Raw genomic sequence first — 27,658 nt, forward strand, 5'->3', positions numbered from 1 at the left:
GATGTCAAAAATGAGCTTTCATGCTCAACAAATATCTGTCTGATGTTTCAATAACTCAGATGTGACAGACATCCTCCTAATCCTCCAGAAAGAATATTCACTTTAGAGTAAAACAGTCTTTTATCTTTGGAATGCTGCTCTCACTGAGGCTGCTGGGTCTTCTGTCAGTGTCCTCTGCACTCCTGTCTCTCAGTCACCATGGTGGCGGCAGGGGTTGTTTTGTTGACATATAGAAGACCTGGTTTCTGGAATGTCCTCAGCTGAGTATTTGGATCTCAGGTTCTCGGCGTGATGCTGGGGGCTGGTTGCGAGCTCGAGGCACCACACTGTGCCTCTGAACTTCGCTCAACCCCTTAAATTCCTCTTCCTGGGCAGGAAATTGAAATATTGTGAAGTATTGGCATGCTGATGGTCATCTATCACTGGGGCCTACTAGGGGACGGGGGTAAGGCGAGACCCTCTGTAGATCAGAGATGGGCTGCTGGGCCTGGGTGAAAGGTAAAGAGGAGAGACCTGGGTGAGGAAAGAAGATAGTGCTGTTGGCAGAGCTCACTCTCAGACTAGCTTCTGTCACCCATCTTGCGTTTCATCTCCTTGTGCCTGCCACACTGACTAATCATTCTCCTCCAGACACCCAGTGTAAAATATGTGTGACCTCATTATGACTCCTCCAAGTTATCTTGAATGTGTGTCAGAGGACATACAGACCTCTTGAAGCAATGCCTGACTTAAAGCTTACAAACAACAATGAGTGCGCTAACAGGGGTCGAACAGGCCATTGAGCCTCCTCCTTATAGACAGATTAAGAAGGAAAGGCTGGTTTTAGCTGCGTTTGATTCTATTCATGCGATTTTAAGTTGACATCAGTGCAGAAATTAGTGATAAGCTGCAGCTCTAGTCGCGCTGTATGTGCTGCACCGTAAGCTCACCAGTTGCGATGCATATAGTGTTTGTCAAAAAAGCGATGATGCCGCCGTCATTGCATAATCGTGGCCGTAAATGCGCACAGCGCACCAGGAAATGAACCTCGCCGGCGCATCACAGGGGGGTAGGATGATGTGGATGGGACTGGTTATATAAAAGTATAGGGCACTGTTGGAATGAGCCAGATGGTATGATAGCAGTCATCGTCAACAGAACCGTCCTTATTGTCTGCGTGTGGACGTGCTTCGCCTCTGCATGACCTTGTGAACTTTTCTGACGCGTGACCTCGAAAAATCCCTGCCACGGCTCCCCGAGCTCCCCTCCACATCCCCGGGCTTCTCTGCACAGGCTGTTACCCAGGCAGGAAGTGACATCAACGGGTCCAAACTAAAAAATATGTCGCAGGACGGACTGTCTAGGATGTGCAGGACCCGGTGTTTGTAAGGGAGGACGCCTCGCAGCGGCTCCATAAAGTGATGCTCACTGAAGGATGCAGGAGAGCGCCGCACAGGCGAGACAGACAGACGCACGGGAGGCTGAGTGAGTCGCCTGCTGACTGAGTGCTTTAATGCCGTCACTTTCATTCATGCAAGTTCAGATATGGTGCCACACTTTGCCCCTGTCTGAAGCCGGTGACGCAGCGCAGAACAGAGGCGACGAGACTTTACTGTGTGGATTAAGGAATTTGGTCGGTGGTCGCTCTTATGAGACGGGGGGGTTGAGGTGTGTGGTGCGACAGCGCAGAAAACACCTCTGTTTAGAATGGCAAGTGCAGGAGAGAGGAGTGGAATCCGTGCGGGGTTGGTAGGTGCGCTTTTTTTTGCGCATTTTGAATGAAGGAATAAACTGGGCAGGATATGTAGAGACTTGAGTGTAACGGTGACAGCAATAAAAACAAGCGGTTCACGTGAAGTTTAACAAGTTGGGCGGCTATTATGCAGCTTTGCGAGCGTCTCCTCAACACATGAATGGCGTCTATTTTTATCCGTCCAGTGCGTGTGCGTGTCCTCCTCGCCAGGGAGGCTCTGACAGACCCTGCCGTGCGTCCAGACGGAAAGTGCTGCAGTCACGTGGTGTCTGCTATTATCCACCCTCACGTCAGGTACAGCTACTGTTGTCAAAAGGCCGATTGAGGGACTGTTTCGTTCCACAGTTAAAGATGTGAAAGATGCAGAATGCCGCTGCTGCAAGTTTAGAAGGAGCTGTAATAAAAATAAAAACACGCATGTAATATTAGGCTGTGTTTATGTCAGTGAAATAATAATAAAAGATGCACACATTTTAATGTTTGCCTCCCACTGCACTGCAAATAACAAATGGTTTAAATGCACAAGCTTACATCACACTACACCACACAACTCCATCTGTGTTGCACTAACTTTAAAGTCTTGATAAAATAATTCTTATCACATAAAAAAAAATGCTGCCCTTTTATGCAAGATGGGCAGATGGACATTTGTTTTGAAGATGATGAACGGGCTGCTAGCATCACTTCACCACCGGCTGTCCTGACTGTCAGCACTCAGATTGACATGAGGTGTAAGAGGTAATACTTTGTCTACAGGTAATAATTATTTATGGTATTATACAGACACAGCTTGCAATACCAATCATCAACTCAACTTTCAAATTATTATTACTACTAGTCTACTGCCATCCAGTAGATCAAAGTGGCAGATGTTACTCACTTAAAACCCACATTTTCCAAATACCAGCCTAAATGTATCAGCTGAACTGGAAGGTTTCCTCATTCAGAGGTATATTAGTGCATGTTTCCACAGATACATTAAGCTGATGACTTATGGTACAACCATGCTACTTTACATTTATTGCACATTACTCCTGACTCCTCTCTGAATGGACTTGAAGTAGTTTCCAAAGGCACTTGTGCAAAATTAGTGTGCAGTGGGGCCGCATAACACTTCTTGGCACCTGGGCCCCTCGGCTTTTCACATCATTGAATTGTCCTATTGTAAGATAGCAGTAAAGCCAAGTTAAAGATCTTATGCTAAAACTTGAGACCACTAAAGATCTGTAATTGGCTGCAAGCAAGTCTTCTGCAGTGTGAAATAATGCATGAGCTGTACAGTGGTTGATGCTACTGTATATGTTTGGCACGTGTGTGCAGCAGCCTATAGGATTACTGGTGTATATAACTCACGCTGCTGTTGCCTGCCTGTCTAGAGTGATAGCTTCATTATTCATGGTTGCGTGTAGACAGCAGTGCTTAATCTCTAGGTTGAATGGGGCAGCCTGTGACTCTGGAAGTAAATGCTTGTGCTCGGTCAGCCTTATCTGGCCCTTGTTGAGGAATGGAGAGGCACCAGAAAGAGGCAGGACTGCTGCGCTGGGCCTCAGGGTGGCAACAGCAGCTAAACGCCCCGTCCTGTTGTGGCATTTGGGGCCAGTTTGAGGCCAGTAGTAATTAGCCAGACTGGACCCGGGAGCAGAGCCATATATTCTCGGTGGTGAAAGGGTCTGGGCAGGGGGTCTGTTGGCGCTCAACAGGTGCAGCGGGAGGAAGGCGTCAGGACTTTAGGGAATCGAAACTAGAGATGAGGCCAAATGACAGCGTCTCTGGCTTCTGGGGTCAGATGCTCTCTTTCACCCCTGGAGGCTCCGAAAGAGCCTCTTCCTGCCCTGCCATTGTATGTTTGTGAATGTATGTGCATTAGTGCATACATCTTTGTGCGTGTACAGACAGTGTGTGTATGTGTGTGTGTGTGTGTGTGTGTGTGTGGGCATGAGATGGTTACTGGTGTGTGACACTGGGGTGGGAAGATCAGGGGGCCATGTTTTGAGTTGCAGTAATCATCTGTCTTACTTTATCTGACTCACACTCGAACAAAGAAATTGGGAACACTTTTTGTCTAAACGCCCATGTGTCCACTAGTATTACACAACAGTCAGTGAAGAGCTTTGATCGTTCAGCTGAAATGGCAGCAGTAAAAAAAAAAAACCCTGCCATGACATGTTTTGACATGTTTTTGATGTCAAGAGTCTGCTGTGTAACTAAGTTGAGGAATAATCTGGAATATATCTGTACTGTAAAGGGGACACACAGCTTGTTGTGCTGGCCGTTAGAGGGAGGAAAAGCAGTGGTCCTGGCCATGTCGTGTTTTTTCTTGCTTCCTGGCTGTTCTGCTTGAACTCAGTAATCCTGGTTACAGCCATTACAAATCCTGCTGTCTTGACTTGAGACCCCAGACAGGAGACAGGCTCTGCAACTTGGTTTCATTTAGCATTCCTCTGGGCTTTACGGGCAGGTGTTTAACATTACTGGCAGGATATTTATTGGCAACTTTAAAGGCAACTTTTTGCTTACCTCTCAATTAGGCACACACTTACAGTGTGTGTACTGTAGATGCAAGCATACATGCACACGCACATACTAGCACACACATACTAGCACACAGGCATGCATAAACACATAATAGGATGTCCTGTATGCAACAATCTAAGATTGACAGTAGGGATGCTTTGCAGAACGGGTTATCACTTCTTTCTCTAACTCTGTCACAGACTTAATGCCTTTTGAGGCACAGATCCTCATCCCTAGAATCCACCGCTGACCCGTGACCATCTCTATCTCTCTGTATGTGCCCCCCTTTCCCCTCCACCCATTATGCTAGGTCAGTGTATGATGTGGGGTAGAAATGGGGTTGGAGGCACGATGGGATGTGTGGCCTGTAATTACCGAAGCTTAGCAGGGCCAGTGGCTGTGATGTGCAATTCTCAAATCAAGGTGCAGCCTGAAGACTCAGCCGGCCCCACTGCTGCCCAGTGCTACTTGATTGCTGGCAGCTGGGTGAGCCATGTCAAGTGGCAGGCTAGGAAATGTGAAATCCCAGATAAAGCACAGAGCCCTAAAAAGCCATGAAGCTCCAGTAATGAGGAAAGTGATGGGGTTTGGGGTTTGGGCATGCTTAGCAGGCAGGCAGCAGCCAATTGTAACTCTTTCAACCTGTTCCTCTTCTTGGTGTGTCTGTATGTGAGAAAGAGCGGAGAGGTGAAGGTGTTTGTATATTTGACTTTTCTAATCCTGGATTTAGAAGGATCCACCAAACTCCAACAATACCGAGCTGGTGGGTAGGTCAGCACAGCTCTAGATGTACTCAGCCTAAATCCTCCTGGGTCATCCTCAGACATAAATCATAAACCTACACTACATCCTGCCTATGCTTCTCATGTTTTCCCAGGGCTAGTTCCTTTGAAAAATCATGTTAAAACCCCTGTAACGTTCCAGGCTCAAGAGCGGTATAATAATTCCAGATATTAATGGCAGTCTGATTTTGAACAATTCCGGAGCCCTTGTAGCAGTTAAACGCATTCCTAGTTTTGTGGAGGCCATTATTCCTGCTTTTTAATCACCCCTCCGGCTTTTATAACCTCCCCAAGCCGTAGTGTGTGACAGGGGGGACCACATGTGGGCAGAGAACAGGGCCTGTATTTATCAAACTTCTAAAAAAGTCAAAAATTGGACTCAAGTAAAAATGCTTAACTTTTATTTCTACTTGCAAACTTACGAATGAAAGGTATTTATCAAACTTCATCTTACCTAAAAATACTTTTAAACACTCCAGAGGTCTCTGCTATTGGTTAAGAGTAAACCATAGATGATTTCAGTCCAGAAACAAACACACCTCTACCACTACCATTACTATTACAACAGCTACTACTAGTCGTTGTACTACTACTATAGCATCAGGATTTGGCTTCTCAAAGAAAATTTTAGCAGTATGATCAATTCATTGTTTGATTTATTGTTTTTTAGGAGACTTGTTGACAACAGTTCAAACCAGTATCATCAACCTTATCCCTCCAGCTTACTTTATTTATTGTACCCAAGCAGTGTGATTTTGTCATTTGAAATAAGCTGCTAAATTTTGCGTAACAGAATTAATCAATAAAAAATGAATGCGTGGACATTTTGATGAGAATGAGACCCATGCTGTTTATCTGCCTCCATCCATCCCCTCCCCTTGTCCACTCCAAGGTCTGTAGAGCTAAAAGAGGAGAAGGCGTGATGCTGCTGCACAGATTTTCATTTATTTGTTATATCACCAATCTGTTGTTCTTAGTGGTTCCTCTGCTTAGCTTAGTTCACTGCCAACAGTCTAAGTACGGCAGCTAGCCTTTAGCCCCTAGCTTGTAGCTGACAGTATGTGTGAAGTGGCTTGTCTTGCTGATGGTTTAGTTACAGTTAACTGAACCACCTGGGTGCTCAGACACCAAATAGACCCATTGCACTGTGATGGGTGACATGCTGTCACGCTAGGCTTGATGGCATAATTTACCCCGGTCACAGTCATGCATACTGTTTAGCGGGGTGGGAATGGGGGGGTGCATAGAGAGTCATTGCTTGTTTACCCTGCGCCTGATGGCCCCCTGCCAGCAGCTACAGCAATTATCACCTTGGAGGAATGTGGGACCCTCGTGTTAAATTCCCTTTGACCTCCTTGTTGGAGGTCACGCACACACTACTACCCGGCTCGCGGGTAGGAGTGTGTGGGTGACACAGACAGTGGGTGCAGGGTTGAGTACTGTGTGTGTTTATGTATGTGTAGTGGTCCAGGAGACACCCCAGTAGATCTCCATCCTCATCCTCCTGCAACCAACTGCTGTGCCTGCAGACCCCCAACATTGCAAACAAGATTTGCACGGTGTGTTTACAAAGTAAATTGGTTTCTAAAGATCTTAATTTCACTTACAAAAACACCAATGGTGGTCTTGGAGCAAACTTAAAACACAGGTTTTATGTGTGGTAGAGGGTTATGTGAGGGTAACTGTCAGATTTCACCTTGCCGCTAAAGTTCATCCTGTGAAAAAAATATGTTTTTGGTGCTCGAGATTTTAACAAGTTTTGGTCTCGCTGTTACATTTAGGATGCCTCAATAAATTCGCCCCACCACTAGCTCACGCTGAAGACCTCAGCATTTGTGTTTTTAATGTGTTTGTTTGTCAAGCTGTTTTTAGTACACAAGTGTAAATCACAACTTTACAAGTACGTGTAGCACACTGTAAAGGGTGGCTGTTAATGTGCATGTGTGTGAGAGGAAGTAGGAGAAAAAAACAGAGCGAAGGGAATGGGTTTAAATAGGAGAAGTTTATTCTATGAGACGCTTTTTGCCTTAAAAAGGAATTTGATGTGAACATATGACGTGTTTGGGCACGTGAATATACCCAGACACACTCACCTTTTTTCTTCTTCCATCTTTCTGTGCCCCATATCAAATGTCTTCATGAGTGTGAAGAAAATAGTTGGGAAATAGTATCATATTTGCTGTAGGGAGTGAAGATACCATGGAAATTGATTGTGTATGGAATCACTATTTTCTGACCATGATTGATGCTCCAAGCTTATGCATTTTTATCTTCACTTTTACAGGCTCTCTATCATGGCGTTCTGCTTAAAGGGGTGCTGTCTGCTATCCAGCTACAGCTGAGGTAAGATACTAAAATCATGAGCTTGTCTAGCACTCTGTCTGCTTTAGATGACACTGTTGACATAATATACCGGTACAGGGGAAGCAAGTATTTTCCTGAAATGTCTTGCTGGTTTTAACCCCGGTTACCCCGAGACCAGCAACTGTGCTCTGTCTCGAGTAGTCTGCGTTAAGCTGTACATTGATTAACTCCTCCTTGAAGGCAGCCACCCTTGAAATGTAAGGGCCTTTACACGTTGTGACAAACCAAAGTATCCCTGCAGTGTCATCAGATCACTGCGCCACTTCCAATTAGTGGTCATCTACAACCCGTTTTGCCATACTGGCAGGACAGAAGAGCTACAGTGGGCAAGACCGGCAGCTTGGTCCTGTCCCAAAGGTCCAAAACTCTCATAATTTATTCATTCACAGTCAGGCAGACACAACAACACACACCCATCCTGTACCCGGACCAACAGCTGGCAGCTTAAAGAGGCTATAGCATGGTTAGGGTGGGGTAGGTTGGAGAAGGGAGGAACACTCTCTCACACGAGGCACAATCAGCACATCATCTGTACCCTGTTGTCAGGAGTTGAACTTCTTCACGTTGTCATGGCAACGTTATTTACTCTGCCAGAGGGGCTGTTCTTCTCTGTTTCAAATTGCACTGTAATGTTTGAGGTGGTTGAAGAGAAAGGGAGAGTTGACAGGGTGCACTTGACTGTACTCTGATGAGGAATTCTTTGAGGAGTAGGCTGTGATGTACTGAAATCGAGGAAGCATTTTGATCTTGGTCTGTATGCTAATGAATCTGGTCTTATGTGTGCATTGTAAAGCAGCTCTTTGCCTTTGTTTATTTATCCAGTTTTATTCGGAGCCTTTATCCTTCAGACATGACTGTGTCATTTGCATTACCCTCATTCCAAAGATAATTGCTGCGGTTTCAGAGTTTCTTTTTATTTCGCCATGTTGCGTGTGCTGGGGCAGACACAGGCAAACTCCCTAACTGTGGCTTTTTGTCTGTTTGATAGCCTGACTGTAAGTAAGCTCCTCTCGCTTTGCAGACTTCTGTCTCCCTCAGCACACTCACTGCTGCAGCACGCATCCACGAGCAACACACTCATTCACACGCGCTTTCGCATGACTACACAAATGCACAAACAAGACTTCAGCCTTGGCTGGCTCACGCACACAAAACACACTCACTTACTCACTCAGGAATTATTGTGGTAGTAAAACTGGAGAGGAAGAGTGAGAGAGACAACAAGAGCAAAAGAGGGACTGCGATGAGAGAAGCAGAGGGAGGGAAAAGCAGAGCGATTGCCCCAGCAGAAGTATTTTGTCCGCAAGCGGTTTATAAACGCTGCCATGTCCATGACCCAGGCATGAGGACAAGCCATTGTTCTCTCCTGTAGCTGCTGTGGCAAGGTCGATGCAAGGAACTAAAGTTATTTACTTGGGGGGGGAACTTACATTTTCACCAACTAACTCTTTCCCCACATACTTTTTCTCTAACAAGAATAAAATTAGAGAGTAGTTGTTTGCGTTGCTGGTGTGCACTGTCCCTGTTTTTTTTTCTCTAAGTGGCTGGTTTAAGGCTGTACAGCTCAGCAGCTTACCAGTGATGTGCTAAGGATGTGGCAGACGTGTACTGGAGTGTGTTGTTTGGCTGTTCTCACTTTTTTCTTCTCCTTGTCAGTACTTCCCCTACTCTAGCTGTGTGTGTGTGTGTGTGTGTGTGTGTTTGTGTGTTTGTAGGTGTGTGTGTGTGTGTGTGTGTGTGCTCTCTCTGGTCCGCTGCTTTGGCACAAAAAGGAAGACCAGGCCGCCCCATTCTTTGTTTTGCTTCTTGTAGGAAACTAGCAGCAAATTGTGGCTCAATGAGGCGTTGCTGTTTTGTATGGTCTGATAAAGTGCAAACGAAACCGTCTGGGCTGGACTGGCCTGCTGCAGTGTTTTCCATTGTGACTCGGCCTATGAATGTAGGTCTGTGTGATGGTTGGTTAGTGTTGAACATTAGGTGATGGGATGGGGGGGGTGCTGGGTGCAGGGACCATTCACACACTTTTAAGATGTCATCCAGTGTTTGGAGCTGATGTCCACTGTGTTTAATTGTGATTAGGGATGATTAGAGGTCTGCAGTGGAGTTTCACGTCTTGCTTTCTTTCAACGGTTTCAAAATCCCAATATTGTAGAGTTCTCAGATAGAGCCAGCATGACACACTTGTCAAAGTGATCAGAGCAGGGCATATGTGTGTGGGTGTATTGATGTGCGTGTGGGAAATATCCCAGTTTTTACTTCAATGCATTCATCCAACACCTGCAGTAACTACTTAGGTTGGAAATGAAAGGGGGTGACTCACAGAATATGCAATAATTTCATGAAGATTTTGTAGTTCTAGAATTTGAGCAAGCCAAGCTGGAAGCACGCAAACAACTTTAACAGGATCTTGAGAGTTTATTTGATCAACCATTGAAACATTTCCAAGCAGTGAAGTATAGAAATATTGTCAAATAAGGTGTACTTTTCAAAGAAAATGTTCTATATTAGATTACACGCTAATGCATGTCTACTTAAGTGTTCCGTTTATTTTGATAAAGTGTGGATTTCTTTGCTGTGGGAATAAAATAAATGTGAAGGTATATCATTTTCTTGGAGTTGAAAACATAAGTGGGCGGCTACATCACAAATACAGAAAACTGTCTTCATTTTTAAGGGGATGTTGTTCCATGTCTTAATTTAACATCCTATATTCCAACACCACTGGGATACACAGAGAACAAAATACTGTGAAGATCCACAGATCAAGTTCATTGAGTCAAGTAAAACAAACACATGGCTTGGGAGATAGACAAAGAAGGAGGGTCTTGGGTGTGCCATGGCCCTTGTCTAAAGCGGTTATGAGGCCCACATGGGTGTTCTGCTCTCCAGAGGCTGTTGGGGTAATTATCTGCCGGGATGCACGTGTGGGAGTGTGTGTCACAACCAGTGTGTTTCTGCGCACATGTTTGCGAGGCGCATTGGATTGAAACGCTGGATGCTTGCGAGCATCCTGTCCTATGTCTTGGTACTTCAGCCTCAAACAGGATGAAATGCATATCCACTCAGCCCTATATGCGTCTTCACGCTTGGGTGATCTATATGTGTCCTAAACACATGGACACATACACACCCTGTATGTCCATCTTTTCTTTACACTCCAGAGTTCAGAGACAGGATCTGGGAGTCTCAGAGGAGGAGCGTGGCTGGGAGAAGAGGCTGAGGAGCCATCTTTGACATGGGGCATGGGGCCCAACGGCACAAAGCCCTATTCCCTGCTCCTCCATGTGGAAAATGGCAGGAGAGCAAGAGGAGGAGGGGAAGGAGGAGAAAAAAGTGTAGGAAAGAGGAGGAGGGACAGAGGGAGCGACAATTAGTGGGATCTGCTAATCACCAGGGCAACACTCATTTAATTGACATGTGAAATCTAAATTCATCTAACAAGTCGATAGGCAGTTTGACAATGGACCAGTCGACTGAGGTCTGCTGGTGTAAGCCAGGGAGGGGAAGTGAAAGCTGAGGGCTGAGGCCAAGGTCTTTGTTGGAAGTAGCAGTGTTGTTGGGTGGGAAGGTTGTCCACAAGGAGATTATAAGCCATTATGCCTTTGACCCTTTGGATAAGTTTCTCCACGGGTGTTTTAAGACAGTGACACAGAGCAGACACACACCATAGCCAGGGTTTTTTATGTGTTTGTGTATGTTCTTGTTTTTATTTTCAGCAGAAGCCAGAGTGAGTAAACAAGATTTTTTTGTACCACAATAAATCTGACCCTGATAATTCCAATGGCTTGGAAGAAGAAAAACACAAAAGGAGGTGGGCAGGGGAAAAAAATGCAGTCTGTTCAGTCCTGCTTTTGCAGAAATCAATAAGCTATTTAGGGTCATCTAAAAGAAGCGTCACTGTCAGCCACCTGCTATGGAAAGTGAAAGCACACCAACTCTTCCTGCCACCTGGAAAAGATACAAGCCTTTATTTTTTAATGATTATTCTGAATGGTCCGAGTACATGCAGCCTGTGACAACAAATATTTTCAAAGTACACAATATTGAAACATTTTTTTAGCCACTAGCAGTAGAACCTGATGGTTTACAGTGATGGTGAGTCCACCATTTTGGTCCAGACTGAATTGTCTTTACAGAATGTCAGTTGGATTGCGATGAAACTTGATTCAGGCATAGTTGGACTTTAACATTAGTGCCTGTATCAGCCATCCAACTTTTTTTCCTAGAGCTATTGTAAATGGTAAATTGATAATATTTTACAAAAATGTTGGTCAACAGTCGGTCAAGATTTAGGTTACATTGCAGTATACATGCCACCATACTATATAGTTTACCAGAAAATGATTTAGTATGTCCTAATACATATTATTTCAAATGAAGTGTGTAGTACACCTGAATGTCCTACTACATCTGGTCAGATTTGGCAGAGTGCAAGCCAGCATGCTTTTCTGGCCACTGTGACCCATAATCCTCTGTGCAGTTACACTACATATGTCACAGTGTCTCGTGTGAATATCAACAAGCTTAGCCACCAAAAGCACACAGACAGATGACAATTCATTTTGCACTAAAGACTGAGACAGCTAAAGTTTAAGATGCAGAATTATGACGAAGTAGTATTTCACAATTGATTGCTTACTGCGTGAAACAATATGTTCTTTGTGATGGTAACATACCTAAAGTGAAAAGAAAGTATATGCTCTGACTTTTGAAGTTTTTGTACTGACCCTTTAAAGGTGGGACACACCTCTTACTTCAGGAAATACCACTGAACCGTCCAATTACCTCAACAGCAATTTATCTGTTATTCGATAGATTAATAAAAGTTAATGATTTATGACACATTAGTCATTTTGAAAATACTAATCACAGCAAAAAATACTCACAAGAGCAAAACATTATTTTCTCAAAATGCATCTCAACCTCCCCCCTCCACCTGTTGTCTGTGGCACATTCCCCCAGAAACATCTTCATAAAAGGAGTTTGAATGGGCAGAGTCTGGTTTGGCACTTCCTGGATTTAAAACCACATGGTCAAGTGTAGCAGAGAAGAGAGGTAAGAAAGTCAAGTGAAAATACGTTAAAACATGTCAAGTCTGTGTTATATTACTTCTGTAAGAAACAACACAATGACACAGTTGTCATAATCACTGAGTCTTTTACCTGAATAGCACACTGTTTGGACTCTTTGTGAACAGATGACACCAGAAGTGGGTAGGGTGGACATTTTGTGACTTCTTGAGATTAGCAAGCATGCAGCAAATGTTTTTTTTTTACAGCCTGGTTTGTAAGTTACATAACATTCCTGTCGAAATTAATAAGGGATACACGCTCTGACTCAAGCATTTTCTAAGCAAACCACAGAGACAAGCATGTTTTAGACAGAACAGAGGCAAAACTGTTTGAAACGTCTATTGTAAAAGTCCATTACAGTGTACAGACAAACTCCATGAAGTTCCTCCTAGACCTCCTGTACTTAAAATAGCTGTGCACACCTACAGTTTTTCCAGGAACTAACAGTCTCTCACTCTTGGTTTTACCTCAAAATACAGCAGGTTATTCTTGGTGAACTGGTGAGTTGAATCCTACCTGATTGAATGCTTGCATTTCTTGCCCAGTCAGACTATGTTGTTGTAATTTCCCTTTTTTCAAAGTCTAAAAACAGCAAAAACAAGACATTAAAAAAACCTATACATACAATGAAACTAATGTGGATTCTCTTTTGTCTAACAGATACTGTTGACTCCTAAATGGCCTTCCTAGCTTGGCTGGAGCTGAATGACACCTGCTCTCTTAAATGGCATTAAATCAGCTGTCTGTACAACTGGTAAGTCCTGTCCAGAAACATATAAACAGCACGACATCCCTAAGCTCAGACTCCACTTCCCCCTTTTCCTTGTACCTTTTCTGCAAATGTTGACCTTTGTCTTTGATTTCCAGCATTTACATAACCTCCACATCCATACAGCATACTCCACAATTGTACTTGTGTGTTTTTTTTATCCCCAAATTACTATGCTAACAGATAGTTCCATTGTCCAGGGTGACTTTGTAGAAATGGCAGAGAGTCAAATGAGAGTCAGGATAAGTCTTTCAGCCAGGGTGTAATCCTCTTCCTTTATCTCTCTGGCTGATCTGGGCCAAAGCGTTGTGTGTGAGAATGGTTCAGTGACTGCTTGCTTTTTTTGTAGCTCTCAGTCACGTTTCTTTTCTCTCACTGTCTCTCTGTTGTTCTCTAATTCTCACTTGTGTGTCTGTTGTTCTGTCACTTCTTTGCCCAGTGACCAGCACTCTTTCACTGCTCTCCTCTCTGTTTTGTGTGAGGGCAACAATGATCACTGATATGAAGCTGCTCTCTTTTTATGATAGCAGATCATCTCTTTCACATACACACATAGAAGCCACCTTGTACCACACACCAGACAGGCGACTTGGATTATGTCCAAGAATCACGGCTGGATTGCTGCGTATGTGTGGGTGTATTGTAGATATGTGTCCATTTTTGTGGGGGGTTGGGGAGTGGGCTGCATCTGGGACATTGATTGGCCCACTGGCATTGGAGCTGGGCAAGATGCTGATTGGATAGCTGTATGGAGACTAGCGTGCAGGTTTCTGTGTGCCATGTAGCTTTGCCTCCCAGAGTGCTGGCCAATAGCTCCACATATTGGATGCATTACAGATTAGAGCCAATGCAACTGTGTGCACATAAATGTGTGCGTGTCTTTTGTGAAATTGTGTGTCTATGCAGCTCATCTATGCTAGAGCACTTTTATCCTTTATGAGCAAATCTGCACTGTCTCCATTCACCGAAGTGATCACGAAATGCATTTGCCTCTCCCAGACTAATCATTAATTATTAACAGCAGATTTGACTTGCCATCCCAGATCGATGCAGTAGCTACCCACTGTTAGGCAGTTAAGAATACTCTTAAATGTCTCAGAACAATCAAAAATATTAGAATTTATTGAAAGTTATAACGGCGAGAATATTACTACGTATTATCTGGCAAGTTTGTGAGCTCATTTTGCTCAGATCGCAACATCTTGGCAGAAACAGTGAGAACAGGTCCACTGATGTGGGATTTTTGGTCAGTTTATCACCTTGCAAACATTCAATCTAGTCAAAAAGCTCCTGTTTTGCAGTTGTTTGTGTCTTATTGTTGTTATCTGCAAGAGTTGCCTCGCAGTGCTCCTTTGATTGAATTAAATGTTAGTGTGCAAATGTCTCACACTTTGACGCAATGAAATTCCGCTTTACCTTCACCCGCATCAAAGAGATTAAACATCAGTGTGAAATCAGTGCCGCTTCACCCACATTGTGGTTGAGTCTACATGACTGAGACCAGATTAGAAGCACAAAAGAAAAAAAAGTTTGGCTTTATCCCTGACAGCTGGACAAAAATTCAGTGGTTGCAAAGAAAATGTGGCAGTCGCTTTGAGGAGCTCATCATCACCTTCCATGACCTTTTTAATCTGACAATATATATGAGAAGTTAAAATTGGAGAAAATAATGGAAAATCCAAGAGGGGGGAAGTAAGAATAGCACATGGAGAGGAGGGAAGAAAATAGAGGGGAAGAATGTAGAAAACAGTAGCTTGCTCGTCCCGGTGACAGTCTTGCCTATTAGAGAGCCTTAACTCTGTCATTATACTTGTCAACACCACTGTAATTGATGCCAACCCCAGGCTAAACCATCATGGCTTAGCATACATGAGACACACCCACACACATGCATTAAAAAATAAATAAAATGTGAACATGCTTGCACACATACTGCCCATATGGACATGGGAAAAAAAACCCAGAATAACAGACACACATACATATTCACCCACATAAACAGTCGCACTATCAGCGTGGCTGCACATGCCATGCCACACTGTTGCTGCCTCTCAGAAACATGGCACCTCTGTCAACCCCAGCCAGCTCTCCTGTGCCCACATGTAAAAAAAAAAAAAAAAAAATCGAGAGGAAAATTCACCTGGCTGGTATCTCAATCTTCTTCAGCGCTTAGCTTAGCTTAAACCAGCCATCTGGCTCAGCAACTCTGCTTACCTCCCTCCCTCCCTTTTTACTAACTCTCACTCTCTCTTGGTCTTTTTAAAGCATGTCAGCAGTTACCCTGCACAGCGGTCTTAGTGAGGCTGCTAACGTGGCTAAGTGTTCCTCTGCCTCTTAGTTAGTGGGTGCTGTGGTTCTGTGTGTATGTATGTGTGTGTACGCTTCACAGATGGCAATGGGAGGGGAGGGAGAGTTGGAGGGGGTGATGGAGAGAGCTGTCTCAGGCTCCGGCAGCTCTCAGGCAAGGCGGTCTGTCTGTGGGCATCTGCACTGGCAGCGCCCCCATGCCTCCCACCTTTTCCCATCCACAGTCGCCACGGCCACCTCACCAGCAACCCACAGTGCAGAGCAGTCGCTGAAAGATGACTCCCTTTGACCTCAGATGAGCTACTTCACCACCAGGCTTCTCTGTTTGCCCCAGTGGATGATTATTTTGATAAATGATAGGGGTGAATTATGCATTATGGTTGCATTGGGGCGAAGAACAGACTGTGGGAAGAAGGAGGCTAAAAGTTGCTCAGGGAAGACGGCCTGCTGAAGTGTGTGTGTGTGTGTGTGTGTGTGTGAGAGAGTGAGAGTCTGTGCACATCTGCACATGTGCGTGCATGCATGGATTCACATGTGCTGTGCTGCGTTTGCCTGGTTTTGGAGAGCGAAGGTCTTGCACTTTTATAGTGGAGTTAAAATTCTGCAGTTGTGTCGGAGCATGTGGTAAAGTTCTTTGAAAGTTTGACCTTTTTGTCGGGAGGTTGCATCTGCACACAAAGACAAGAGAGAACTTGTCATGCATCCAGTGTAGAGTGTGGAGTTGTGCCTTTTTGGTTTCAACTCAAGGAGAGTAACTTTTGGTTCTGACAGGATTTCTGAATACATTAAAATATATTGTAGCCCACTAAGCAGACATGCATCCACACACAATAATTTATGCAGATATTCTCTTTGAGGAATACAGTTCTGATTGGCTTAGACAGTGCAGCAGCACAGCGTAGGGGCTGACACATCTGTTCCTGAGAAATTCTTGGAGGTTTGGGCACTGGAGGTGTTGGTATGCACTGATTAGCGCAAGGCTGTCTTTACCCAACCGCCGGGTTTCCTACTGGGCTTCCATAAACTGTTTACTAAGGAGTCTGTTGCCATGGTTTTCAGCCATGTTCCAATCAGTCTTTTTTGACCACTCAGCTTTATTTATTCCTCAAAAAAGCCCATGCCTTCTGCATCAACCAACTGTTGTACCCTTCAAACCAATTGTTCTAAATCATGTGTATACAGAATTTAATTTATCTGCAGGATAGCGGGCTTGGATGACAATTTGGATGAGGTTTGGAGCAAGAGCCTTTACAAGCTGATACCTTTGGCTCATGGGTGGTTTTGAAACAGAGGCTTTGATGAGAGAAAGAGATCACTATCATAATAACCCAATAACACCATGTTCACGGTGTGTGCTGGTGTTCTAGTTAGAAACACATGCTAGCCGTTTTTTTGATCTCCCTCGAAAATGACATTTTTCAGAAAACTTGCCTTAATGACACCCCTGGGCAAGATATGATAAAAGTGAGATAAGATAAGACAGGTTTTTTTTAACGACCAAAATAGCCTTTTTGCCTTATCCTACATGTCTTTTCTCTCTCAGGCTTTCATCCTTTCAATTTCCCACCTCTTTCTGCATTTCTCTTCCTATTTTCTCAGCTTTGATAATCACCAATAACTGGCAAAAGCTCTTTCATAGATCTGACAGAGCTAAAGCAGCACAGACATAAAGCAGTTCCCTGAGGTCAAGTCACACCTGAGGAGTAGATTGATCCTCAGTGTGTTAGTAAGGTCAGTCCTATAGGCTGCAGACTGCATCTGTAGGGCTTAATTGTCTTGTAAGCTGTTTATTTCGACCCTTTGCACCTCTCTTAACAGGAAACCGTGTCCCTCAATTGGATTACAGCTAATTAAATACTACACACGTGTAGAGTCAACAGACAGAGGTGTCACATAACCCCATCCACTACCTTTGTCTTGCTACTCTTCGGCACGAGGAGCAGTAAGACAAAAACATCTCTTCTGCGAGTTGTGCTTTTAACTTTATCTGCACAAGTTATAAATCTTTAAATATTTACTCTACTTTTTCTCCAGTACACCCTGCCAAAGAGGCTAATCCATCTCTCTTGTTCTTCACTCATTTATAAACATCTCTACAAAGGTCTGATGAACAGTTTGATTGTGGCCTGGTATAAAAGCAAAATTAAAAATGTTAGTGATGCATCTGAGATTTCAGCTGACAAGCGACTTGTATTTTGTTAAACCACTACAGAAACTGACTTAAACAGTGTGAGATATTGTTGTGTTGTGGAATCATATCGAATCATGTTTGCACTAGTATGCTATTGAGTTTGTGGTTTTTTTCTCTTTTCATGCTATTTTTTATTCTTATTATCTTACTTGTTCTACATTTATATATGTATACATTTATATTTATCTCTATTTGTTTTATTTGTGTTACTTATCTTTAATTAATTTTTTTTCTACTCAGTTTCTTATGTCATAGTTGCACTGCCTGCTCTATGTAGCTTTTTAATTGCCTCCTGGGGACAAATACAGTTTTCTGAATCTCAATCTGAATCTGAACCATGTTATTAGACACAATCCTGGCAATTTCATGATGATGGAAAGACTGCAGCAAATCACTGCAACAAGAAACACTTGCAGCATTTAACTCCACATGAAGCCTTCATTAAAAAAAATATATATATATTTCTGTTAACGTGGAGAATAAACAACTGAGTCATTGCTCAGTTTTGAGGTTTTGATTGGTGATTTTTTTTTTAACTTATAGCTAATAGACTTTTGACTCTGGCTCTATAATTAAAATATAGACATAAGATTAGTATCAGTCCTGTCTGATTCTCATTTGCAGTGTAGGTTATTTGCAGTCTGGTATTTATAGTACAGTCCTTGCTGTCCCTGCTTATTTCTTTCTTGTTACTCCTAACTAGATTTATCAGTTTAATCTTCCTGATTTATCTTTAAATCTTCCTGGCCAACTTAATCTTGGTATTTTTTAATCAGTGCTCTCCCATCCCCTGCTTGTGGTGACACAAGGTGACGTGTGACTGTTTGCAGTGTAAAGATAATGACTGGGCAATTAATGGGAACCAAAAGGGAACCAGTAGTGAAGTGTAAACTTGCAATACCTGCTTGGTGTCTGATGGGGGTTTAGAGGAGGAGAACTCAGAAGATAAACAAACTTGGAATTTAAATTGCGCCACGCAAATGCAGTGAGTTGAGACATAAAGTTCATTGGTCTTTGAGGTGTGTTTGTTTTGATGACTGTATTTATCTGCTGGATGACAGCAGCTGTAGAAGACTTCTTGTGTAAGCTGTGGTACCAGCTGTTGAATCTCTCAGATCTACTGTTTGTCTTGCATTTGGGCCGTCAAAATTACCAAAGTCCAATACAATATACTTTAAAAGTCTAATACAGAGTTTATTGCCACCATGAAATGCAATTTTGTGCTTAGAGATTTTTCCTGTGGAGGCATCTGCTGTTTGATTTTCTACTGTTTTTTTTTGCGTTTTCTAATAACTCACCAGTCTCAGTATTCAGGCAATTAGTCAGCTAACTCATGTGTTCACTGCTGACACTCCCACTCTCCCATCTTGGAAAAGCAGAAACAGAAAACAGTGACAGGAAAGAGGTGAAATGATGGACGTGAACAATCTGTTTTCACTGGCAACAGGCGGCTGCCACTCCTTACGCTTGGCCCACCTTTGTGATAGCATAGCCGTTGTGATTGTTGCTGTTTGCAGATTGAATGTTGTAAATAATACAGCGATTTTTGCCTGAATGGACGGATGGCTGGAAGTGAGGGGTGGTGGGATCCAGTGATCACTGAGGGAATGCACTGAATACAAGAACTTCAAGGAGGAAGCTGGAAGCTTTCAGAGCCTTATCGTTCTTCCAAAAAACCCTCCACTGGATTCAGAACTTGCCTAGAACCATAAAAATATGCACACAAGTGGTCACGTGATTTCACAAACCTGCTCACACACATGCATGCACACACACTCTCACACACAAAGCCTTTGAAAGACTCGGGAGAGTTGTTTTCTTTTTTTAAGTCTCTAAATCTTTCCATTTCCATGGCTGTTTCTGTAAAGTGTTTTTTTTTGTGTGTGTGTGTGTGTATGTGTGTATTCTTCTATAATCACTACCACTGCCCTACATAACAGAGCTGAGGTGGAGACCCATCAAGGGGAACGTTCTAATTAACAGCGATGCCATTCTTACAGGCGTCTGTCTCTGGCAATATCTCCTCAGCTTCCAGCGTCTTCAACTCAAAGCATCCACTCAACAGGGAATGCACAAAACACACTCACACACAGGGTTATGTCTTTTCTTCGCTGCGAGGAAAATCCTGAACACTGATCTAGACAGGAGTCATTTTGCTGCAAATAAGACGGTATGGGGGGAGAGAAATGCAGTCAGGCAGGTTGCCACGGAAGGGAAATACACACAGATGGCCCTGACAGACTGACAGACAGAGGATGAGAAAAAAGTACGTTAACGGCAAGACAGACACAAAGACACATACGTACGGGATGTGTGTATGTGTCTGTGTGTCTGTGTGTACGCAGATACCTGCACAAAAGTGTGACCACATCTGTGTGTTGGGGCAGATTTTTGCGTTCACACAGGGCTGTTAGACCTGCATGATGGACAACTTATGACTTTTTATTAAATCCCTGCAGATCACATCTAATGCAATGCGCTGGTGATGAGCTAAAGACACAGAACTTGAAATTACATACATACTTTTTGCTTATTATGAATTTTTCAATAAACTGCTTTATTTTGTTGATGTCATTTATTCAGCAAAAATCCAAAAGATTTGCTGATTGCAGCTTCTCAGTTTTAAGGATTTGCTACTTTTCCCGCTTGTGTCTGTATGCAATCAATATCTTTGAGTTTTGAACTGCTGGTCAGACAAATCTTTAACTCAAGAGATAATATACAGATTGATTAATTGATTGCCAACCATTAGCTGCAGCCCCAGTTCTGAAATGGAAATATATCTAGGATTTCTTTTTTTTTGAAACCTGAATTTCCCTAGAAATGTACATACCACTTAACAACAGCATGTACAATTGAAACGAAACAAATGCAGCCTGAATTATGATTAGTTAAGATCATGGTCGTGATCAAGTGTCTTGAAGCATGAGACAGAACTAGTCAATGTTATAGTAATGTCACAAAATGAGTGTGTTGGTTGAATCTAATCACACACTCCTGGTCACTGGTAGATTTCCTTCATAATCATATTGGGCAAAAAGAAAAACAAAATATAAATGTAATTTCTAGGAGACATGGTTATTCCACCCTACCACCTCGATAACATACACATACAATTACACATTTGCTAAGTTCCATATTTATGAGCTTTACCATTGAGCTTTAGAAGGAAAAAACTCAAGTAAATTTACTTTTGGGGACATTTTTTTTCTTCCGCAGTGATATAAATCCTGTTAGTTGTTAACATATTCAATCTTGGTGCAAAAGACTGAAGTTCAATAACTTTACCAGAAAAACACTGGTATTAGTTACATGTATGATAAGTAACAACACAGTGGCAGCAGGCGGGGCCTTGCTGCTGGTGGCTGATGTTGTGTCAGGGATGGGGATGCTGGGCTGGATCCTGCTGGGTCTTTTGTCACCCCCGCTAATTATGTGATCCTGGTGACCTTGTCGTCGCTGCCTGGTAACACGTCAGCAGGAGCTGGTGTCGCTGGCCTCCGCTTCAAGTCATAACTACATGTTTGGCTCCATGATGGGTGGTGGTTGTAGGTTGCACTGGTCCACTGATGGACAAAATGATGGAGGGATAGATGAAGGCTGCATATGCTGAGTGGATCACAGTCAGGATGCAAGGTTAAATGCAGTTTAGTGGCTCGGGATTGATGCTATTCACGTTTATGTTTAGTTTCCTTGGAAGGGAGACAAAACTAGAATGACGCATACGTGGTAAAATAATTCAGCTATTGCCCTGTAACTTCATGGAAATGTAGGCGGATGCTTGGAAAAGGTGTTAGAAGAATAAAAGATTTAATGTTCCTTGAAATTTTTTCCTTGCTGTAGATATGTATGAAGAATAAAGAGGATGAAGAGATTGAGGGATATTTAGACAGTTTTGAAATTAGTATGCTACAAACATATGAGAATAACACTTGACAGATGCTCACAGGGTGATATCATGCCCCATCTTATGATTTTTCATTAAGTATGCTATAACAGCTGCACTTGTACATCTCACTCAGTGGCGACAGCCGTAGCATGCCAAGTCTTCAGAAAAAAAAGGAAAAATCACTCATATTTCAATGCATGCCTTTGGAATCTCTTTCAGTAAGCATGTGACACTTTTCAGATAAGTGTTTTTGTGTTAACAAAATGGAAATCTTAATTTTGCTAAGCTAATTATAGCCTGTAGCTCGTTGCTAAGCAACCTAATGACAGGAGGCAGCAGGGAGTCAAGAATCTAACCTTTGGCTGGGTAGAGCCAAGAGGTGACATTTGGATTTCCTTCATATCACCTTCTATTGATGCACTGTGTTCTGACTGTAGCTGTATTGCACTTTACAGTTCAAATGGTTGAAATGGTTTTAAAGTAACTGTAATGTTTTTAATATAAGGAAGGAAAAACTCTTTCAACCTCAGTGAGAAAATCTGAAGCATTCAATCAATGTCAGTCAGATTCAAAAGAGGCCTTTTATGAAAATGACAGTCCGTATGTATGGAGGTGAATGAGTCATTTTGCTCTGTCGACGTGTGCATTGGCTTTATATTTCTTGTCACACTTTGTTAATGTCAGAAATGTCATCACTATTCCCACTAATGTTCTGAGTTTTGAGGCTGTGGGACTTATGTTGCAACTTTATGGCTTTTTTATAATAACAGATTCAATAATGAAGCACTTCCATGTGCACTTTTAGCAACTTCAGAAAATTCTTTGCATTAACTGTGTGGTAGATTAATACAACAATGTTTAGAAAACCTCTTTTCTGGAAGAACCCGAGTGACAATGCACACAATGAAAAAAGAGAATTGTTATATCAACTTAAATGAATTGCTTTAATTACTAACACACAACTGAATTAAGTTATTGCAGATTTAAAAAATAAACAAGTAAAATTGATGCCACTAGTTGAAATCATTTGCTTCTTTTCAAATAAACAATTTGCATCACTGCAACTTAATTTTATGGAACATCACCTGGAATTTGCTTTATCCAAACATAACATGTAAAACATGCTTTTGTCTTGAGACTTTTTTTTTGCCTTACAGTACTTTGTGCTGTTACTTGAAGGAATCAGTGGTTTAGCTGCAGCTGAAAATTAAAAGGATTTGTGTAGTCAGACGTAGAATGCTAAAGGAGTAGTAAACTTGTTTTTCTCACTTTGGCTGAATTTAGAATAACAGTTTATAGGGACAAAATATAATTCCAAGTTGGTACAATCTACAGTAGATAGCTGCCATCCCCAATGAAGAAAGATAAATGAGATTCTTTCTAAACAGTCCTTAACTTCAACTACAGCTCGAATACAATGTTTCCAGTGCAGAACGTGTAAATAGGCACATGTAGCTTCACAGAGGTAGCTGGTCAAATAGTATTTCTGATCTATATCTACTGCAAGCACACACACGATTTTGCATCTTGTACTGGCTGAAGACACGGCCTTTATGTTCAGGACATTTCTTTGTGAGTGTCTGATCTTTCCTCCTATCGAAGGGGGGGTGTATTGGTGGTGGTGGTGGGGAATCCATGGCTCAGCGCCAAAATAGTTTTGAAGTATCTGTGAAAAGACTCCTCTTAATCCGTTTTATTTGCTCTGCTACCTCCGAACCATTTGTCCACGCAGAGCTCCAAACCCTCCACTCCACCCAGCCATCTCAGGGATTTAGTGTGGTCGAGCAGAGGTGCAAGAGCCCACAGACAGTTAAAAAAAAAAAAAGCCATCTGGCCAGGGGGGGTGTTGTGAGGTGGGGGTGTTGGGAGGTTTGGGGCGGAGGAGTCATGCTGGGCAATCAAAATGACGGACAGCAGTGAGAAGTGTTTTGCGGGCTCCCACATACATGCAAAGTAGCCCGACTTGTGAGCATTCACAGCTCCCTCCGGTCTGCAGGTAAACACTGACTGGCCGAGGTATGCGTCGTCTTTCCCCACCTCAGTGTGTGTGTGTGTGTGTGTGTGTGTGTGATTTTGTTTGTGTATGGTAATAATGTGTTTGTTGGCCTGCTTGTGAGAGGAACGAGTGGAGCCTCTCATGTTTACGTCCATGTCAGTGGCTCGTGTTTTTGTATGTTCTACAAGAAAGACTGCCAAATTTATTTCTGTAGTTTTTCTTTTTTTTTTTTTTGCAAGTGATAGTGTTTGCCAGAAGAAGGTGTGTGACCAGAGAAGGCAGGGTTAGAAGGTGAGATAAACAGCATCCATATTTCATGAACCGTCAAAAAAACCTCAGATTCGACACAGGCTCAGTTCTAAGGACACTGTGAAAGGGCCGCACAATTGCTCCTCTTCGCTCTGAGCAAATATTATAATCCTATTCTCTTATGCTTTCCATCTTGCCCTCTCTCCCTAATGTTCACCCCAATCGCGGCCCCTTTCCCTGAGTGAAAACCCCTTCGAATGTGTGGAGGCTTCATTTTTCACTCTCCCTTTGGGGCTCTGTTGTCAGAGAGCAGCCCTTAGGAAGTCTTTATTTCTGCCAGGCAGGGCCTCTTGCGTTCCTCCACCCTCTCCCTCCGTTCTCATGGCTGTCCCCCCCACCTGCTGGGATCCTGATCCCAGCCGGGGCAGGGCTTCAGCGGGGGACAATTACTGCTGCTCCCCAGCTTTGATCATCTGACCACATGGAAGCATAACAGCTGACCACATGTTTCAACAGACAAGAAGAAGAAGTAAAGAGAGAAAAGAGGAAGAGTTAGAATAGGGCGAGGAGAAGAAAAGAAATCCCCTTTTCATTTAGGTTGAGCCCAAAGCTTTACGGAGAGTTAGCCGAAATCGTCAAATCTGTGTTTCAGAACGTTTCCTTTGATGGTGATTATTTATTTGGATCAGTGCAACCATACTTATGGCGGACTATGTCTGGCTTCAGCCTCAAATAAAGTTCAGTTTCAATTTGCCACTCACTCTTTTGTGAGTGCGGCGGAGAGAGAAAGAGAGAAGCAATTTGAGGCAGCCCTTGTAAAAAGTGAGTGCTAACTCTGCTAGTATTGTCGGCCAAATTGTCAGGAGGCCAACTGGGCTCTGCTGTCGTGTTCTGGGCACTGTCTGGCTTTTTCTCAACCTAGGCCTCTGTTTCATTCAGACAGCTTCTCCACAAAGTCAGAAGCTTTTCATGTGGGCCAACAGGGGTTAACGTGGTAAACTGGCACAGACACAAAATCACCACCACTTCCACACCATAGCTGATAAATAACTCCGGAGAAAGAGCCCTAGAGATATTGAGAGTAATGACAGATGTAAAAGTTTGAGAAATATGTTGTCAGTGAGCCCAAAACTTATTCCACTGCATTCAGAATATCAGCTGCTGAACAGGTTTCTGTCAAAGTATCTGAGTGATGAATGAAAATGTATAAACACACGGAGCGATGTTAGCTAGATAGAGATAAAGATGTAATATTTTACGGTAATAAAATTTGTATCTCTTGCGCTGGTGACATATAAATCAATTAAGTTGTGGGATATCTACTTGCAGAGTGGAGGCCAAATGGGTTAGATGGAAACTGACAAGGCTCAGTGAGAGGGGAGGGAGTTTGCTTTGCTCTGGTTGTCAGGGATGGCCTCTTGGAGTGTCCCAATTGTGGAGGAGATCACTTTACCACATTATGGGTGCCTCAAAAGAACCTCTTCAGCAGCACTTTGGCCCAGCCTGGAAGAACGGGGCTTGTTTTGACTGGTCTGCCACCTATTATTGTCACCGCTCTGCCGAACAACAGCTTGCTCCTGCCTCAGCCATACTGCCACCGTGGCTCTCTGAGATTCACTCACACAACATATGTCCTTTCCCTCTTGCACAAACATACTAATGAACTCACAAAGGAACGTAAATGTGCACATACATGCATATGCATTTTAATCGAGACTAAACCACACACACATGAAAACACACGGGAATACTGGGGAGATTGGAAAGATTGGAAAGTGCTTTGATCATAGCTGTTGTCAAATAAAGCATATGAGTTTTATAAAAGAGGAGCCGCTCTTGTTAGCCCTTACATCATCAACATATTTACATATATATACAGTACATCTATATATATATAAGTATATACGCTTCCTCACAGAGCAGATGTGTCAGCAAATATCTCAGCAAAATTACAATTTTAATACTTTGGTTGTTAAATTATAGATATAAAGGAATATTTGCATTTGTAATTGCTTGAAAAATTTTCACAGTTAATGTTTTTGACTTGTGGGTGGGTTGCTTGTAATGATAGATATTTGGTACAATTTTGTAAAAAAAAAAAAAAAGTCAGTAATATGAGAATTGTTCTGGCAGTGTTTTTTATGAACACACAAATCCACTGGTATTTCTCTTTGTATACGTGTGAATGAGAGAATCACTTAATTGAAGGCTTGTTTATTAAATTAAAGCAACAATTGGGATTAATGATTTCACTTACTGCAGTAATTAATACTTCATTTCAGAATAAATTTAAAAAATAGTATGAAATTAATTAGTCATCATTTAATATGGCACTAGGTATTTTACATAAATCAAGTTTTTATTTATGTAATTTCATTTTACAGTCTGTTAATAACACACACTCGCGCTTGAAAATCAGCTGTGCATTTTGGATTTTTTTAAAATTAGTTTTACTTCTTGTTTTACTTGAGCAAACCATATCTTATTAGTGTGTAATGTTATTCAGTTGTTTTTAATTAGGTGACATAAAGTGCCTTTTATAAGTGGCCGTCATAGTCTGTTGTTCTGCTTGGTGTATGTTCACATTTCCCCTCTAAAACTAAAGTTAGTTTTTCTCTAGAGACAGGGACTCACTTTATGATGTGGCCTTGGCCATTTGTGTATCCTGCTTTACTTCATAATCATTTTTATCCGGCAGTTAAAAATAATTAACAAGTCATGCTCTTTTGTCGTCCACCATTTTAGGTCCCAACTCCGGCAATGAAAGGCCTTTCCATCAACATGGTCACGTAATAGTGTCAGGATGCATTTTAAAGTGCAGTAATTCAGTGGTTTACACGGCCTCATAAAATACCGACATGCCCTGATAATGAGAAGCATGAATGGAAACTTGGAGTTCCCTGTGGCCCCTGTGTGTGTGTGTGTGTGTGTGTGTGTGTGTGTGTGTGTGTGTGTGTGTGTGTGTGTGTGTGTGTGTGTGTGTGTGTGTGTGTGTGTGTGTGTGTGTGTGTGTGTGTGTGTGTGTGTGTGTGTGTGTGTGTGTGTGTGTGTGTGTGTGTGTGTGTGTGTGTGTGTGTGTGTGTGTTTGAGTTTGAGTGAGTGGAGAGATGTAGCTGGAAGGAGGAAAGGAAGCAAATAAGAATGAAAGAAACGGCAAGAAGAAAATTTTCAAGCCACACACAGCTGCGCGATAGTAGCCTTTTTCATAGAGGTAAAAGAACAAAGATGACTGAGGAAGTATACTGCTTGGAAATATGCATATGCAGCCAAAATGCAAATAGCCTGAGACTGGTATGCAGGTTCAGAGTGGCAGGATTGAGATTGAGGCTTTCCATGGTTCCTTCCCCTCTGAGTAATATCATATGGACAAAACAGCAAAGGTCACAGACAGCTCAAGCACATAACTCTTCATCTTTCAGCCTACTCTGACACTCTTTACGGTTTCTTGACCTACTGACAAGCAGGCTGTGTGTGCGCTCATGTGTGCATATTTGCACCACGTGTGGATAAATTTAACTTAATATGAACATGTACAAGCAGAGGGTGTAGAGGCTGTTTGTGTGTGTGCTTTATACACTTGACTTGATGTTTTTCTCCACCAGGTGATCAGTGTCAGGCATCTTGCAGAACGTGTCTTAATCGTACAGTTCCAACATCTTGTTGTCATGGAATAAATCATGATGCAGTGTGGAGGTGGTGGCAGGCAGCGTGAGTCAGAGAAGCAGTCTGCTTGACTTCACACTCGCTGGGGATCTGGTAACGCAGCAGGTAGTCCAAGTACAGATTGACACTA

At 42.7% G+C, this 27,658-nt stretch overlaps 1 long non-coding RNA gene across 8 annotated transcripts in view; it reads left to right on the forward strand.

The window, feature by feature from the left end:
* The first annotated feature begins 1,041 nt into the window (after positions 1-1,041).
* Positions 1,042-27,658, forward strand: part of LOC111566325 (uncharacterized) — an 82,617-nt gene continuing 56,000 nt past the window's right edge. For 5 of the 8 annotated variants that reach the window (XR_008603694.1, XR_004847086.2, XR_004847085.2 and 2 more), the window contains exons 1-3: positions 1,042-1,464; positions 7,313-7,371; positions 13,125-13,218. This is a non-coding gene — a long non-coding RNA (uncharacterized LOC111566325). Of the gene's footprint in view, positions 1,465-7,312; positions 7,372-12,354; positions 12,965-13,124; positions 13,219-27,658 lie in introns of all 8 variants that reach the window. The other 3 variants (XR_008603696.1, XR_008603695.1, XR_008603700.1) reach the window with 1 other exon arrangement.

The sequence above is a fragment of the Amphiprion ocellaris genome, chromosome 13 (assembly GCF_022539595.1).
Source record: "Amphiprion ocellaris isolate individual 3 ecotype Okinawa chromosome 13, ASM2253959v1, whole genome shotgun sequence".
In the NCBI taxonomy this organism is placed as follows: Eukaryota; Metazoa; Chordata; class Actinopteri; family Pomacentridae; genus Amphiprion; species Amphiprion ocellaris.